The sequence below is a fragment of the Solanum verrucosum genome, unplaced genomic scaffold (assembly GCF_900185275.1).
Source record: "Solanum verrucosum unplaced genomic scaffold, falcon-dt-bn FXZP01000234.1, whole genome shotgun sequence".
In the NCBI taxonomy this organism is placed as follows: Eukaryota; Viridiplantae; Streptophyta; class Magnoliopsida; order Solanales; family Solanaceae; genus Solanum; species Solanum verrucosum.
Window position 1 is genome coordinate 582,077 of NW_026020440.1, and position 19,077 is coordinate 601,153.

General features: G+C 31.9%; 1 protein-coding gene and 1 pseudogene across 1 annotated transcript in view; one reads left to right on the top strand and one right to left on the bottom strand.

Moving 5' to 3' along the window:
- The window catches only part of LOC125808166 (nodulin homeobox-like), a 217,276-nt gene that overhangs the window by 48,656 nt on the left and 149,543 nt on the right, over nucleotides 1-19,077 (bottom strand). The gene's annotated exons all lie outside the window — the stretch shown is intronic.
- Nucleotides 12,300-17,649, top strand: LOC125808194 (rho GTPase-activating protein 2-like; annotated as a pseudogene).

Consider the following 19,077-nt stretch of genomic DNA (forward strand, 5'->3'; position numbering starts at 1 on the left):
ATATGTTGAGTATGTATATGGTTGGCTATGGTTTTATATGTGAACATTGACTTGTATTATGTCTCTTATACTTGTGAAGTAAAGGTTTTATCAAAATAATATGAAAGCATTTATTCCTTGTAAATGTCCGTTTTGGCATGTTTTTGCATGGTCATCATACTTAGTACTTAATTGTGCTAATTCCATATTTTCTCTATTTTCTACAAGTGTAGGTTCCGGCAAGTGAGCGGGTTTTGTAGTAAACTTGGGATTTGAAGTTCTTCCTAGATTTTGTGGTATGTCCTCATATGTCGAGGGCAAGACTTTTCTATTCTAGTTTTATGATAAGATTCTTGTAATAGACTTAATAGACTTCTTTTGATTGTAAACGGCCGTGTCCCTAGTATGTTTTCACGTTTATGTCTAAGATGGCTAAGAGACTTAGTATTCCGCTTGTGTACTTTTGAATGATGTTTTAAAAGTGACCTTTGAGTCTTATGAGATTTTATTTAAAGAGTTTTTAATTCCGCAGTATTTTACATATCTAATGTGATGAATGCTAAGGGCTTGTATGAGACCTCCGAGAGGTCGAATACGCATGTTACGACTTGGGGGTGCTCTCGGGTCGTGACATAAACACTGTATGGGACGAAAAACTTGTGTATCATATGAATGATGTTGCTGATCTTCCTTATCGGACAATTGAAGTAAATGTTTTCAACGAAAAAAGGTCGAATACAAGCAGAGATTTTCTGGGTCTAGCTCGGATTTCTGGGTCAAGCATTGTTAAAGAAGGGGAAGAAGGGGCACAACTTTGTACACTTGATAAAATGAGACTTTTTTTTTCTCATGTGGTGAGTTGAATTTGAAGACTTATTTATCTACAAGATTCTGTGACAGTGTTGAATTTGGGTTAGAATATTGGGTTAAAATATCTGGGTTACGGGTGGGGCTTTTGGGTGTGTATTTGTTTTTTTAATTAGTTTAATTAATTATTAGGGTAGCAAATAGGATAGCGACACGTCATAAATGAATTTGCTAATTGAGGTTATTATTTAGGCTGTTAAAGAAGAGGGGAAAATAGAGTCAAAAGGTTGACGTCAAGGGCATTTTAGGCCCCAAAGATAGAAGAGGGGTACTTTTATACCAATTCACATAGTTTAGGGGTATTTTAGGCCCTTTTCTGATTTTAAAACTATCACTAGTGCACTATTTTATTCTTAATGAATGGTTAAAACATAATTTCTTTATTAAATAAAAGTAATTTGCATGCATGTACATGTCATAAGATACCTAGCACTAAGTCGAGTTTGAAGCTTTCGTATCGATTAATTTTTCATAAGATTATATAAGAGTAAACTTCAAACAATCATATTTTTTCGAATATGAAGAAAGGTGATCAAAATTACCTATCAAATTAAAGGTTTATGAATCTTTTTTCCAACGCCGTCAAGTTTGCAACAATTGGAGTTCAGAGTAAAAGATTATGACCATTCTACCAGAGCCATTCATCAGAGATTTCACGACATGAGTTTTACGAGTCCAAACTACGATCGTGGATGCATCTATGGGCCGTAGATTGGGCTCGTGAAATGGGTTTAGAGAGTTGAATTTTTTCCCTTAATTCCACGTGTCGTGGATCATTTTACGAGTTGTAAAAAGATTTGTAGACCATGTATATTATGTGTATATCATATGTATATCATAATTTCTAAATTTCATTAAAGTACTATTTTGAGTTTCTTTTCTCACCTTTCACCCCTTGGTCAACCCCAACAACTTCCAAAATCTCTCTTCAACCCTACTAAGTCTTGATAGGTATTTTTCATGATCTTAACATAAATCTTTTAATTTCTACAACATTCCAACATCAAATCACCCTCATATTTCTAGTTAAATCAATAATTCAATTCTACGGTTCAAGACTCTTGATTTTTGAGCTAGTCCATCAAGAATTTTTTCTTCTAAATCAAGGTAAACATATTCTCATAATTTCCTAGTAATTCTGACATATAATTATGTGTTCTAAGAAAGAATCTACCATCAAAACATAGGATTTTCAAGAAATGAATTCAAAAATTTCAAGAAAGGGTTTCTTCATCATTCTTCATCAAGTTAGGATTACTCTTCAAGATTCATGGAGATTTTAAGGTATGTAAGACAATCATAGTGAGGAACTTGGTTCTTCCTCATGCCCTACACCTACAATGTCACGCCCCGAGCCTACACCCTTGGCGGGACCGGCACCCGGAGACCATTTCTGGCCCCAAGAGAACCCTTGGCCTGACTTTCTTAACTCAGCGGAAACCTAACTCAACAGAATAACTCAATGCAAATGCAAGGTTACAAAACAACTTAACTACTTAACTTATAAAATCTGGCCACAAAGGCAACTCGAATCTCAAAATAGAATATTTACATATATACATAGATGAGAGACTCAAAACTAACTGACTAACTGTCTATGAAGCCTCTATAATATTGAGATGGATGTTGGGACAGACCCCGCATCATCCTAATAGAACAAAACTAAGAGAACAAGATAATTGAGTCCTCCGGAATGCAATGAGGCTCACCACTGACTCTGGAGTGCTCAGCTGGATCAACGGCATACATGATGTTGATCTGGGGTACCTGTATCTGCATCGTCATAAGATGCAGGCCAATTGGCATCAGTACATGGAATGTACGAGTATGCGAGCTGGAAAATTAAGCAACAAAGGCTAGAAGGAAATCTGGAAGCAACTGAAAAAGCTTACCTGGCTCTACTCAACTCAACCTGACTTACTTCTTTCAATATAAGGCAATTTAAAACAAGTGCGATATAAAGAAAGACAGTTTAAAACATGTTATAAACTCTGTGTGTATACAAAGATACAATAAGCCTGAGATGTATATAGAAATACAAAAGAACTTATGTATATAAAAATATAATACTTTCTGTGTATGAAAATACAATAACTGATGTGGGAGTTTCTCTAACCGACAACCATCACATAAGAGCTATAGTGATGATACAGCGATCGACCTCACGCTGCCAGAGCATCCTATACCCGGCTAAATGTATAAGACCTGAACTGCCTAATAGATCCACTAGTCTATCTAGAAAAGGATTCATCTAAAAAGTATGATCCTTTTCTACCCATGGTGGCTAACATGGTTCTATGGGGGCTGTGGGTTCCTTGAACGCTCCCCCAACTTGGTGCTCGATACTGCTCCCAAAAATGTACTGGCTCTTATGTTTAAAAAACATTTTTCTTCCTGCTGATTTGAGATAATTACTCAAAACTTTGCCCGAAGGCTCACTTGGAAACGATGTTCTTTTTTCTTGAAAACTAGCCCAAAGGCTCTTTTGGAATCATAGTTCCTTTCTTACTCAAATGTAAAAACATTTAGAAACTTCTTTGGGAATACATAGTTCCCTACTAACTTTTGAGAAATGAACTCAACTTTAAACTCTTGACTTAACTTGAAACTCTTGACTCTTTGCTCTTTACTTGACTTGAAACTTGAGCCTTAAAATGAAGCTAAAACATTCAATAAAGACTCTTGAACAACTTTAAAGACTTGTTTTGACTCACTTCTTTAACTTCTAGACTTAACTCTTAATTTCACTTGACTTGGAACTAACTCTCCTTAAATTGGAATTTGGATTCAAGGTATATGATCACACGTTTATGGATGACTCCTTGACGTTTAGAAGTACTTAGGAGTGTTGGAAACAACTAGGAAACATAGGTACAATACCAAGGAACATGCATGAGAAAGTGTGAAAAAAATGGGGGAACTTGGCGTACTTGGCGCTCTGCAAGGCGCGGAGCGCCAGCCCTTGAAGCTCAGAAAGGGCCTACTGGCGCTCTGCTAGGCGCGGCACCCCAAGGGAGAAAGCTCAGAAGCTCTCTTGGGGCGCGCTGGCAGGCGCGACGCGCCACCCCTTTCCCCAGAAAACTCGACTTTTCTTCCATTTTTCTTCCAACTCTAAACCACCCTAACTTCAAGGGTTTTAACTCCAAACACTAAGGATCCTAAAATCCCTCAACATACAAGAGATTCAACCAAAAAACACAACCAAAACATGTACTAAACCAACAACACAACCAACAACTTCAACAACACAACCAACAACTTCAACAACACAAATCAACAATTTCAACAACCCAACCAAGCTTTTCTCGGAAATAAAACGATTTTGGTGTGTGGGGGAAACGATCAACCCAACACTAAGAAATCACACACCTAGTAGGGATCACCCCCGACGATATCCACGACGATCCTTGACGAAAATCCTTGCTTGATCTTCTCTTTCTCCTCTTCCTCTCCTCTTCACTCTCAAGCCCTAGCTCTCACTCTTTAAAATGGGACCAAATGATCCAAAAATCAGCCTAACACAACAATATAACCTCAAAAGAAATAGCTAGGGAAAAGACCAAAATGCCCTTAAAATTTCCGGACGGATTCCCTGCCAACTGCCCAACTTTCAAAGGGCATAACTCGCTCATACGAACTCGGAATCGAGCAAACTCAACGGCGTTGGAAAGATCATTCCACAAGCTTCGCAAAAATAACTGGAACTACTCCTAACTCATCCTGAGCTAGGAGTTATGACTGCTCAAAGTTGGCCAAAACTCACTGATTTCCCACACTTAACCAAATTTCCAGATTTTGAATTTTTCAGTTTTTTCCAAAAATGACTATTTCCAATTTCAAGCTTTTTCATAGTTATTTCAAATTGCCGGATGTTACATGCAATTTCAGTTAGTAAGATCAGAGCTAAGGTTTTTATCCCAAATTATATGATTACGAATTCCTTTTATCTCTTCTCGTTAATTCTTTATTTTACTATTAATTCTGATACATCATATCATTAATGATCATTGATTCATGGTTCATGTTTAGTATACCACATGGATCCTTTTTTTGCGAAAGTTATTTGAAAATCTTATCATAGTATTTCATATGAGTGTCAAATGGGTGGATTGAGTTGAAATTGAAGATATTAAAATGAGCTGAAATAGAAATTGAGTTGGGTCATATGACCTGCCCAAGTTTACTTTGGGCTCACATGGGTTAAAAACGATTTGAGTCATGACCCACCCAACTTGACCCGTTTAATCTCAATAATTTTAATATATTGTTAATTCACTTTTTAATCACAATTTGAATTTCAACTCGAGTCTTTTTTAATAAATTAATTATAAATGGAAAGATAAATCCTACAAGATATAAAATAAATAATAATTCATATATTCAATATAGTAACATACATTACATCAATGCAAAGAGTCTTAAAACATGTTGAAATTGAAGATTAAATTGGCTCAATTGAAGATTCTTTTGAAATAGGTTAAGACTTGAATTGGTTGAAATTGAACCCAATTCAAATTATCTTGAGTCTAACTCATAAAATTTTGGGCGAGTTACCTAAATTTGGGCTCATTTTGACACCCATAGTATTTCATATGCATTGTTTTCACGAAAGAACGAAATTCAAAATTCTCAAGAAATATTAATCAAGAAAATATTATTATATTTATTTTCAAGTGCATTATTTCACGAAAGATTACAAGAAAGTATATTTTGTCTCAAGTGCATATTTATTTTTAGAAAGAAAGCATAGTTAAATTTTCATAAAGTTGATCTTGTGGTCTCAGACCATACAAGAACATACCTAAAAGACTAGTTTCATTATATTCAGGGCTTGAAGCAAGATATATTTCATAAATAGTCTCTTAAGTATATAATTCATGATTAGTATGACAGTCGGGTATGCCATCAATTCTTAAGCAATATGACATCAAGATATACCATTAATGTGCATGCAATATGACTTTTCAATTTGTCATCAGTGATAAATCACAAAATATCAGTATGTTTCAGATAGTTGTGAGCATAATCTCACCAAGCAATACAATTTTATAGATTTGAGCAAAAAATCATAGTATGATTCTAGTTATAATTTTTCGTGATATATTATAAGCATATATAGATTATTTGGAAGGATTATTTAGCACCGAGAATACACAGATTTAGAAAATTTAAGTCCCATAACTACTTGTCAATGTAGGATTTAAGTATACCACTAGTCGATCAACTCTTTTAGTCCTTTGAGGCTCAGTTAGTGAATTCACATTAGACAAACATATTCTATACCTTGGAAAGGTATAGGGAATCCCTCTCAACTAGGTTAACTGTTGGACTCCATGTTGCTCACATGGTTTATTTCAATTGTAAGAAACTCCCCAAGAAAAAGTAAAGTTATATTATTTTCAGTATTTAATATTATTGCATATATTCATTTTTAAAGTTTTATCGTTAAAGGATATGCAAATTTTACTATTCAGTTGACCTTATTTCAGTCTATATTTAGAGTACTCATTTCAGTTAAGTATGTTCAATTTTAGACAATTGTTACTAAGTTATTTTACATACTGTACATTTCATGTACTGATGTCATTCGGCCCTGCATCATTTTATGATGTAAATTCATGTACTTACAACATCAGACACATCTTTAGGACCACTTTCATACAACTTTCGTAAGACCTCCTTACTTTCGGAGGGCTCCAATTTATCTTAAGTATTAATAGTCGGTATATATTGTTTGTAGAGTATGATCAAGTAGCCCGTGATTTTGTTCTGGTAACCTATATTCAGTATGTTAGAGGCTTCATAATGAGTCAGTCGAGTTATAACTTTCAGTATTGTTTTACAAACATACATATATATTTTTTTTCTTCAGATTTTCATATCTTTAAATAAAGTATTGAGCTTATCTCTAAAAATTAATGCATGTTCATCTTTTAAAAGCTTTCGCATATTTGTTATAGCCTTCACTCTTTAATATAGTAGTAAGTCGGACCAAGGGCTCGCTTGAGACCTACAGTAATTCTGAGTGCCAGTTATATCTAGGGCGTAGGCTCGAAACGTGACATTGAGTTATATAATTGATAGTACAAATTAAATTGCTATAAAGAAATAAAATTTTAAACCAATATGTTGGGTGATAATATCAAGGACAATTGAACTTTAGAAAAAACTTTAAATTATAATTAACCTAACTTCTTATCTAAATGTCTGAAGTTTAAACGGTTAAACCAAGACTTCAACATTTGGTCTGAATTTAAATTCCTTTCAACCTTTGTTTGATGTTAGACTTCGATAAAGTAGAACTTCATATCAATGGTAAAAAAATTAAACTTTATAAACTTCGGCTATTTTGAATATAAATATCCTAAATTCGATTATTTGTTCACTACCTCACATAAGAGTGAAAGAATGCATTGACAAGAGTTAGAATATTATCTTAACACACATTTAAACAGAGAAAATTACTCTTCAACCATTAGAAATTTCTAAAATCACCTTTCAGTTCACTTTTAGGTCATTGCTATTTATATCATTAACGAATAATTTTATATTTATTTTTAATAACAATAAAGCTCTTGCACGGATTGTCGTGCTTTGAATCAATAGTCAAAAATTAAAATCTTGACACATTGAATTTTACATACATACTTTGAAAAACTATCTATATTTACCTTTATATTTTTTTTATAAAATATCTTAAGATTATCCTATACTATATTTATCTATATTTACCTTTATATTTTTTTATAAAATATCTTGAGATTATCCTCTACTACATTATTATAGTTAAAAGAAAAATTATTTTGAAAACTCTTTTGAATGTTTCATTTTTATTTTAAGACAAGACACAACTAGAGTATCAATAATCTATGAAGTTCACGTGACCTTGTTTTGATCAAGAGTAAAGTTGGATCCAAATGCACCAATTAAAGTTTATGGTAATGACTAATAGGTATAGTGTATATTTATTCTATATATTTTATATAATAAGCCACAATGCAACTATCATGGTAACTATCTTGTTAGCTTTCAACCAAAAGCTAACAAGATTTTTAGTTACATATTTATTATTTAGTTAAATAATAGTTGCATTGTGGCTTATGTCATTTCTATATATATTTATTACTCATTCCTTTTGAATTTGTTAATCTGATTTTGATCTGACACATAGTTTACGAAAGTAAATTAGATTTTGAGAAAAAACATTAAGTGATACTTGAAGTTGTCCCAGATTTTCAAAAAGACACCTTAACTTTGCGTGCGTCCTATTACCCCACAAAACATTCAAAATCACAATAAATACTCATTTTTTACACAATATTTCCACTTTGGACAAAAATATCCTTCGAATGTGCAATTTCTTAAAAACAAAAAGTCGGACCCATTATTGATGTATTCAAGGATGCTTTGGTAATTTTCTATGATGAATTCGTTTTGTTTGTTTCTTTTAAATTTATTTTACTATACTAAATAATTCTATAAATATTATGAATCACGATAATTAATTACTTAACTATTTAAAAGATATAAAAATATATAAAAGATCTGATTGACTCTTCAAATTTTACCGGTGACACATAAATTGGGAGAAATGAAATAATATTTATTATTTGAAAATTTCTTAGAAAGTACTATAAATTACAGTAATTAACAGCTAGAAATATTTCAAAGACAAAAAAAATTGATTGAATCTCAATTTTTTTTTAGCACTACATAAATTGAGAAAGAAGAAATGACCTCTATTATTTGAAAATGACATAAAAGTATTACAAATCATACAATAAGAATTAACAATTTAAAATTTTAAAAGACTTTAATGCTTTATACTTATTCTATTACCACTTTGGACAAAAATATCCTCCCAATATGCATATTTTTTTATTGATGTATTCAAGGATGCTTTGGTAATTTTCCTATGATGAATTCGTTTTGTTTATTGTTTATTTTTTTAAAAAATAATTGTATCAAATATTATAAATCACAATAATTATTTACTTAAATATTCAAAAGATATAAAAATATGTAAAAGATCTGATTAACTCTTCAAATTTTATCGGTGACACATAAATTGAACAAATGAAATAATATATATTATTTGAAAATTACTTAGAAAGTACAATAATTTACAGTAATTAACAATAGAATATTTTAAAGACAAAAAAAATTGATTGAGTCTCGAAATTTTATTAGTACCACATAAATTGAGAAAGAAGAAATAACCTTTATTATTTCAAAATTGCGTAAAAGATATTACAAATCATACAACAATAATTAGCAATTTAGAATGTTAAAAGACATAAAAAAATTCTTACCATAGTTAACAATAATTAAAAATTTAAACTATTTTAAATTAATATTAAAATTTGATTAACTCTTTAATTTTGTCTTTGTCACATAAATTGAAACAAAAAATAATACATATTAGGCCCATGCTAGCACGGGCTCCGATGTCTAAGTATATATATAACCATTTCTCGACTGAGGGAGTATTTATTATATAAATTATTTGGACTTTTTACACCAGATAAAATTTCTGTCCGTTGCTATTAGGTTCAAGGGTTACAAGTTTATGATATTTTTTATTGGCTTATTTTAAATGATTTTAAGTTAAAATAATTTTATAAATATTTTACTAATGTTTGTGCAAGATAAAAATATATTTTAGATACTTGCTTAAGTTGAATAACAAAAAATAAGTTTTAAACTATGTCCATTAAAACATACTCGTTATCTTTATTTAGTACTCCCTCTATTATCTTATTTACCTTTTGATATTAATTTAATATACTCTCTTTACCATTATATTAGTTTTCCACATTTATTAAGTAAGAATAAAGATGAAAATAAATAATTAACTATATCTTAATTTCAAAATGTCAACTATTTTTAATAAGTAAATAATAAAAATAAACAATCAATCTTGAATTATCGTAACTTAAAAAATAGTTCTCTCAAATTATTGGATACACAACGGAAAAAAGGGAAAGTCAAATGACTGCACACGTCTCGGTGCCTCACGTAACTTTTGTTAATACTTAATTTAGAGTCGATTTCACGTTACTCCTTAAGTAATCGTTAAGGGTCCAAAGAGTAATAACTCATCACATGTGGAATGGAAATATTAACCTTCAAATTTAATAATTTTTAGTGAAATTTATTTTTTAGCAATTTTTATTTTTTTTGAAAATTAAAACATAAAAATATCTAACTCTTATTTAAGAATGATGTAATATATTAGATACAAGAGCCGGTGCAAGAATCGGCCCAATATATATTTTTTTATTTATCTCAATTTTTTTGTGGCGCGGATAGAATTAAAGAGTTAATCACATTTTTATATGATTCTTAAATATTTTAAGTTGTTAATTATTGTGATTTATAATATTTTAATGTAATATTAAATAATATATGTTAGAGGACTCACTTTGTCCCAATATACGTGGGAAGCTTTGCGAGTCAGACAAATTTTTAATATGTTTTTAAAAATATTCTAAGTTGTTAATTATTTTGATTTATAATGTTCTTAATTAATGTAATTTTCAAATAATATATATTATTCTCCTTGTCGTAATTTATATGGCACATGTGAAATTTCGAAAATTAATCAAATTTTAAGTTGATAATTATTGTGATTTATAGTACTATTAATGTAATGTTCAAATAATATAATGTTATCCCATCTGTATTTTGAGAGTTTGATTAAATTTTTAATATATTTTATTTTGTTAAGTATTGTAATTTATAGTATTTATTATTTAGTGATTTACAAATACATAACATACTAAAACAAAAAATAAGATAACTAAACTAAAACAGAGAAATTATTATTATTAAATATAAATAAAGGAGAAGGCCAAATCGATTAATTAACCGACTGAGCCTAAGCTTATCTGTTTGCTTCTATATTATAGAGTAAAATATATTGCACATATCAATGTAAGTACTTAAAAAATAATATTATTTCTCAATTCTTAAATATTAAGGGATCAAAATAGATTCTATACTTTGCAAGGGAAAAAGTGTTTGACTTTTTTTGAGTATAAATAAAATATAACTATTGGAATTACTTCCTCAGCTTTAATATGAATGAAGAGAAGGTCATTCTTTTACAAGAAAAAAATCATTTAAATTCACACATCTATTTTTTTTTATATTTTTGAGGTAAAATTCAAATTCTTTTTGGTTAAAAATACTATTTACAGAGTATATGAAGAAGTTACGGTAGAAAAATTAGTTATTCAACTTGTTATAGTGTCTCATAATTTTGAAATAGTGAATATAATTAAAGTACATTAATGAACTTAATTTATTTAATAACTTCCAATTGTGTAAGCAAAGAAAATAACTCTATCAATAACATAATTAATCCCCAAACTAAGAATTTCAGGTTTTATAATTTTCTAGATAAAGTTTATCATATTTTTTATGTTGCAAGTTATTACGTTAAATTATGTACGCTCAAAAATAGTGATAATTGTTAACAAAAATAAATAAATACATAATGAAATTCACACTCATATACAAGTACTTCAATAAATTTTTACTAAAAAAAGTCCTCATCAATCAATGGTATATTTAAGACCCACGTGAACGTTACAATTTTTAAAATTTATAGCTCGTAAAAGTTAATGAAGATTAAGACAGACATAAATTAGAGTTAATTGACTAAGAGAAAGAAAAAACAACAATTGCAGACTTAAATTTGTAACGCTGCAATTGGATTGTCTAGTAAAGTTTAGTTCTTCAACTACTATACAAAAAATATATATATCCACTCTTAATATTTAGTTCAAAAAATCAAGAAACAATTAATTACATAATTTTTAAAATATTAAATTTATTATATTTAAAAAGTGTTACTTGCATTCAAGGGTGTGACTTAGTGATCAATCAAGTGGTTAAGATTCTTGAGATCTTAGATACAAAACTCAGCAAAGACAAAGAACGCAAGGTAATTCTTCCCATTTGTGTTGGCCCGGAGACTACGGTTATAAAAAAAGTGTCACTCTATTTATTACGTGTGTGTCAACAATTCTCTCTATCACCACCATAAGATAATGATAAGTTGCGTACATTCTACTATCCCAAACACCACAGGTCGTATCTTAGACACCCAAATGAGATTTCACTAATATGTTGTTGTTGTATATTGTCATACATCACTTGTGAGATTTCACTGATATGTTATTGTTGTTGTGTCAACAATGAACTATCCCAAACACTACTTATGAAATTTCACTGATATATTGTTGTTGTTATTATGTCAACAATGAAGTTAATACCGAACAAGTAAAAATGAGCGAAAAAAGTACTAATTAATTAAAAGTGTGCACATAATAAATGTGTATAATTAAAATCATTAATTGATGAGTTGACATAATCCAAATAAAGATAAAAGTGAGCAGTTGGGTTTTAGTTAGAACAAAGTGGACTTTATACTTAATTAATATTAGTGATGATTGGTAAACAACACCTTACCTGAAAGCACAAAATTTCTGTAGAAGAAAATGGTATAACTGAAATTTATTCTTGAATGCAAGGGCTTTCTGGTCAGTAAAAAAAATATTTGAAACCCAGTGGCCGTTTGAAACCCCCGAAGAAACCTCGAAACAATCTTCAATGCAACCAATTCAACAATTCCAAACACGGCCTAAAGAAACAGATATTCAAAGGGGATTTTGTTGCTGCGCCGGCGGTGGGTGTTTCCGGCGTAAGAAATTACCGGAGAAGATAAGAAGAGGAGGGATGACGGAGGCAGAGAGAAACCGGGAGCATCAGTTGTGTTTGTTGGATTTCTTGTTAGCGGCATTGAGGAAATCTATGGTGTACTGCCGTTTTGATGGAAAGGAGGAGGTGAAATCTACAGTTCATGCTATGGAAATTGGATGGCCTACGAATGTTCAGCATCTTACTCATGTTACTTTCGATCGGTTTCATGGGTTTTTGGGTCTTCCTGTTGAGTTTGAAGTTGAAATCCCTTGTAAAACACCCAGTGCCAGGTTTGTTTAAAAATCTTAGCTTCATTGTGTTTTTGGCCTTTTGGTGCTTTTAAATTTCAAATTATTGATCTGGGTCGACTTTGGTTTCATGATTCTTTTTGTCTTTTATGTTGTTTGCATCTGATTGTAAAAAAAGCATAAAACTGAGATAAAGATGAGACTTTTACTTTTTCAGCTTAGTTACCTGTGTTTGATACTTATTCTTCAATCAACTATAACTCCAATTCCAAACTAATTAGGATCAATTATGTGAATTTTCACTAATGCTCAGAGGATTTGTTATAGTTAGACTATCTTTGTACTGGCTGTCAATTTACGAGTAAAGGGTCTACTTTATATGAGCTTTGGACAGACATTCTTTGTAAAGCTCACTTTTTCAAATACTCTCTCCGTTTCAATTTGTTTGATTACTTTCCTTTGTAGTCCGTTTTAGAAATAATGTTTCTTCCATTTTTTGACAACTCTTTAGTTTCAATTTTCAACGTGACATGTTTTAGACCACTAGATTCAAAAGTCTATTTTACTTTCTTAAATTTGGTGCCAAGTCAATAGCAGGCAAACAAATTGAAACGGAGGGTAAAATATGTTGAAGTATGATGATCTGTCAACAGACTGTGCAATACAACAAGCTTAGGAGTAGTTCATGTAAACTTTGAAAAATAATGATGTTTTTATACGTGCAGTAAATGCAACAGATTTACTGTGTATTACTTTAATCCTATTAGATTTTAGGTTAAGATCATGTTGTTCATTGGGAATTGAAGAGGGGAGAACGCGATTAATTTTGATTTTTTGTTATCTTGTTAATTGGGAATTGAAGAGGGGAAAACAAGAATACATCGAACGTATAATTTCAATTTCTTGTTATCATGGTCAACGAACTCATATTAATGCAAAGCTAATTGAGGGTGAAGATAGCATTAGTATGCTCTAATACCGCACAACTAGTCAATACTTTTATTATAGGCCTGCTTACGAAGATTGGAATTATGTCACTATCCTACTTTGTAATTTAATAGTTCTGAATTTTGATATGCCTATGGTCCCCTATCTTTTTGGGTACATGACCATAATAGACCAGTTTATTTCATGCCTCACCAACCGAAAGCAAGTTTTTTTGTTTTTGGTTTTCAATTACTCCCTCCGTCCCAATCAAGGTGGCACAATTGGAATTCAAGAGTCAACCAAGTTTTTCTTTGACTAGAATTTCTTTATATGCATTTTAGATATTTCTAAGTTGTTAGTTATTGTGATTTATAGTAATTTTTATGTAAATTTCCAATATATAAATTTTATTTCAAAAAACTTAAAGCTTCTATATCTGAATTCACGGTCAAAGTTTAGCAGTTTGAATCTCGAAATTCTAACCGTGCCACATAAATTGGACAGAGGGAGTAATTGCCACGCGAGTCTCCTTGTAACCAACTGGACATGTTCATGATTCATCACCTTGCGTAAGTTGGTTTACACCTTAAGTGATTATATAAGGTTCTGTCTGCATCTACAATCACCTTTCTTAGAATTGTCATTTTTTAGTAAGTTTTGCTACCAATTAGAAGTGGCTCTTATAGAATTGTAGTATGTCAAGACAGCTGTTGTTAATTACCATCTGCCAAACTTGCAACTCGAGTGGTAACTTTGGAAGAAATTAGTAGTTCTGTGACCAAATGGTCAAAGTAACCTTCTATTTACCAGCTAGTTCTGTGGACAGTATGCAAAGGTGGGATCATGTTCCTGTACTGTGTTTGATTCTTGTGGTGTCTCCCGTTAAAATGTAACACAGAAGATCCTGAGATAACTCCTTGGATATATCCACCATATTGGTTTTTGGTTTTCTATTCATTTCACATGAGTATCCTTGCACCAAATTAAAGCAAGTTTATAACCTTGTTGGAGTTGATTACACCAGAAGTGTTTTTTAAAGTTGTGTCTGTATCTAAACCTAATTTTCGGAATTGTCATTTTAGTAATGTTAGAGTGGGTTAGAGTCCCACATTGGTTGGGAATGGAGGACTAGTGGTGTGCTTATATGGACTTGAGAATCCTCCCCTCATAAGCTAGCTGATGGGGTTGAGTTAGGCCCAAGTGTCATATGTTTGATTTGGGGGTTGAGTTATGCCCAAATGTCATATCCTTACAAGTAAGTTTTGCTATCAACGGATCTAGGAATTTCATTAAGGGGGTTCAAAAAAAAAAACTGTAGTGCTTGGGATTTGAACTCGTAACCTCAATGTGAGTTTTGAAACCCCTAAACCACTGAGCCAGCCTCCACTCCTTAAGTTCAAGGATTCAGAATCTATATATACACATAATAATAAAAGAAAACCTTACATATACAATGTGATTTTTGGTCAAGGGGGTTTGAGTGAACACCCTCGTGGGTCCCTAGATCCGCCTGGAATTGTCAAGAGGCATGAAAGTAGTAGTTCCTTGACCAAAACGTCAAAATAACCTCTCATTCTCCACCAATTCCCCATGCCAGTATGCAAAGCTCAGATGCTATTCCTGCTCTGTGTTTTATCCTTGTGGCATTTCCTGTAAAAAATGGTAACAAGGAAGATCTTGACATAACTTTTCAAACATATCTAGATTACTAAGTTTTGTCCCCAGTTTATCTCACTGGTCGCAGAAGTTGCAACGATTTGTGCTCTATTTTCATATCTTTTGCTAAGGGCTAAACTCATTACTTTAAAACTAAGATGTGTCCTTGGTTAAGGACTTCTAGTGGCTTCACCTAAAAACAAATTTGTAGGACAGCAATTATTGGAATTTAGCTATCCAAGTAATTGCAAGGCATTGATGCTAAATAAAGACAGTACAAGGAGGATGGTAGTATGCAGCTTCTATCTTTCTTTATTTAATCCCTTAAAAGAAAAAAGGGTAAACAAAAGAACTGGTTATAGTTGATTCCAGATGTTAGAAGCTTGAGGTCCTTTTGAATGGTGGGGTAATTGCTATTGTTTCAATTGCCAATGATTCCACCATATCATACAGATGCTGAATTCTTTGCACTGTTCGTCACTATACTACGTTGTTCAGTTTCACTCCATTCTTTAAACTGTCTTCAGCTCTTCGTTTAATTTAAACTTTTCTAACAGCAAGTGCATGTTCATTCCTATTTCAAAAAAAAAAGTGCATGTTCATTCCTGTTTCTACTTCTGTGTGTCACATTTATTATGTAAGTGGTTGGCTCTTTATCCAAACAAAAAAAATATGATGAAAAAAAAGTTGTCAGTGGTTGTCTGTAATTTGCTTCCAGACTTTATACAGAGTTTCAAGCTCATTATTGTATCATGCTAAATTTGTACAATTGTTTTTGCAGTGTCAGTGTTTTTGGTATCTCCGCAGAGTCAATGCAGTGTTCTTATGATACAAGAGGCAACAGTGTCCCGACTATTCTCTTGTTAATGCAGGAACGTTTATACTCACAAGATGGTCTAAAGGTATCACATTTTTCTATCATTTCTGATTCATGAGGAAGTCTCCCCCGTAATTATATTCAATGTCAAAATAGTTGTCTAAGTATTGCTTGATGAACCTTTAGGCTGAAGGAATTTCCGAATAAACCCAGAGAATAGCCATGAAGAGCATGTAAGGGACCAGCTCAACAGAGGCATTGTGCCTGACGACATAAATGTCCATTGTTTGGCTGGACTCATCAAAGCTTGGTTCCGAGAACTTCCAGCAGGTGTGCTTGATGGGCTTTCACCTGAACAGGTATTGCAATGCAACACTGAGGAGGAATTTATTGAGCTTGTGAATCAGCTTAAGCCAACTGAGACCGCATTGCTCAAGTGGGCAATTGATCTTATGGCTGACGTTGTTGAGCAAGAGGAAACCAACAAGATGAATGCCAGAAACATTGCTATGGTTTTTGCCCCAAATATGACACAGGTAAACTGAATATACTTCAGCAGTTCAGGCATAGAAAATCTTAAATTCTAGTTTCACTAATTGGTTGAAGCATATCACTATATTTCTTGTTTTTGGTATCAGATGTCTGATCCATTGACAGCACTCATGCACGCTGTTCAAGTGATGAACTTACTGAAGACCCTGATTGTGAAAACACTAAGAGAACGTGGAGAGACAGAAGGTGGAGGATATTCTCCCATGTCATCTAGTTTCTCTGATAGACAAACTCTGAAGGAATTTGACACCCAACAAGAGATGGAGAATAGATGTGAATCACCAGGGCCGGCATCAGATGATGATGAACAACCTCATTACAGCTACAACAGTGAAGACAGAGATGAAATCGAGTCATTGAGTGAGATAGAAGGAAGCTTCCTACAACAAGTGGATGAGAACGATCATGCAAAAAATGACTTCCGGAAACAACTACAAGGAATTTTGTGTAGTGAACACAAACCCACGAGTGCCTCCACCATTAGTGGAGATCCTTCTTCATCAACTTAATAATCAAAGCAGGAGTTCAGGCTTGAGCACTAGCAATAGTAAAGACTCAAGAGCAACTTCTGTTTCTGTGGGGTTAAAGGTGCAAGCAGATTAACTGGAGCATGTAGAAGCACAAAAGATGTCAATAAGGTAAGTAAGATGTGAACATGGTAGAGTCTGCTGTTCTATGTAGTTAGTTGGCTGTCTCATCCAAACTGGTGCGATTGAATCTATTCCGGTGATGCTTCTTTTAGGAGTCCTGAATCTCTATATCATCAGTGAATGGTTGTTTTATGTAAAAAGTTGCTATGCTTAGTCTAGACACAGAATGGTTTCCCTTTGTTTCATCAGCAAAGGATCTCTAACGAAAAGGCGACGATTCACATAAAGAACATTGTCTTTTGGTTTAACAAGATTATGGGTTGTTCTTTCATTTTCCATGAATCATGTCTACTCTTATCAAACAGTAATGACTTGTTTTGGAGAGTGGCCACACATCATTTAGGAGAAGTGGTCAACTAACTAATAGCCCCTAAAACAGTGAAAGGTGATTGTTCTAGTGGGAATTTGATGGAAGCAAAGTTCATATGTGTGCTCCATTTCCATTTTGCTCTTAATCATGAATCATGTGAATTGTTTTTTAATTGTAACAGTATTATCTTTGTATATTCTACATGGTGCGCTTTAGATTCAACCACCATTAAGTTTTTGCTATGGTTTTCCCATTCCACAGGTCTCATAATATATCATTGTATTGATGACGATAGATTGTTTCGCTTTCGTCGTTACATAATGTCAGAAGGATAAAGCTAGGATATTGGGTAGATTTGCTATAAAAAAATTAGGATAAATGATAAAATATAATTATTAGATAATAAGTAAATAGAAAATGAGGGGGAAAAAGGTAATAACGCAATGACACTAAATTTGTTGTTACATATAATGAGAATTTTCATCGTTACATAACAATGAATATTACTTTCTTTGATTTCTTTTCTCATATTTTGTTGTGGAAAATGTAGTGTTGGTTCGAGGTTGTTCGACCTACATAAATAGATCAGAGATAAAATTGAAATATGCTACACATACAAATAGTTCTAAAATAAGAAAATTAGTATCGTTTTACTCCTTAGTTGATTGCTAATCATGAGATGACGAAGAAAAGTAATTAGTATCTCAATAAATTATTCACGTCAAAGGGTGAAATAATAATATGAGAGTTTCTTATCTCGAGATAAAATAATAAAAATGACAAAAATAACCCCGAGGTCCCTCAATTTTTTTTTTCCTATTAAATATGATTAAGAGTTTTTTTATAAACAAATAACTTGTTTTTTAAAAATTATGCAATTATATGCTATTTTTAATACAACAAATCAAGTGGTCACTAAGAAATAATACAAAAATAACCGCTTTCAAGATAACTGATAGTAACATAAATATTCTCAGCTTAACTTATCTTCAAACCAAACTTTAAACTACCCTTATTTTATTTTATTTTAAAAAAAGAACATCAAGAAACAAACTCAATGATTTTAGTCATCTCATAAATCTACAATTACAAAGTTTTATCTTATGGACAAACATATTTGTTCCCCTGTTGATATAAAGAATTTGCTAACCTATAACTTATAAGCAATTGCTAAAAGTGAATTTATTTTTTAACTAATTGCTAATTTTGATTGAGTCCAATTTCTCCAGAGTCAAAGTGTGACAAGTTTGTATCTGTGTAAAAATAACTTGTAACAGTATATAATTGTCTATAGCAAGCCTATATAATTGTCTATAGCAAGCCTAAACTGGTAAATTTTGTGAAAAAAACTTTCTATAACCA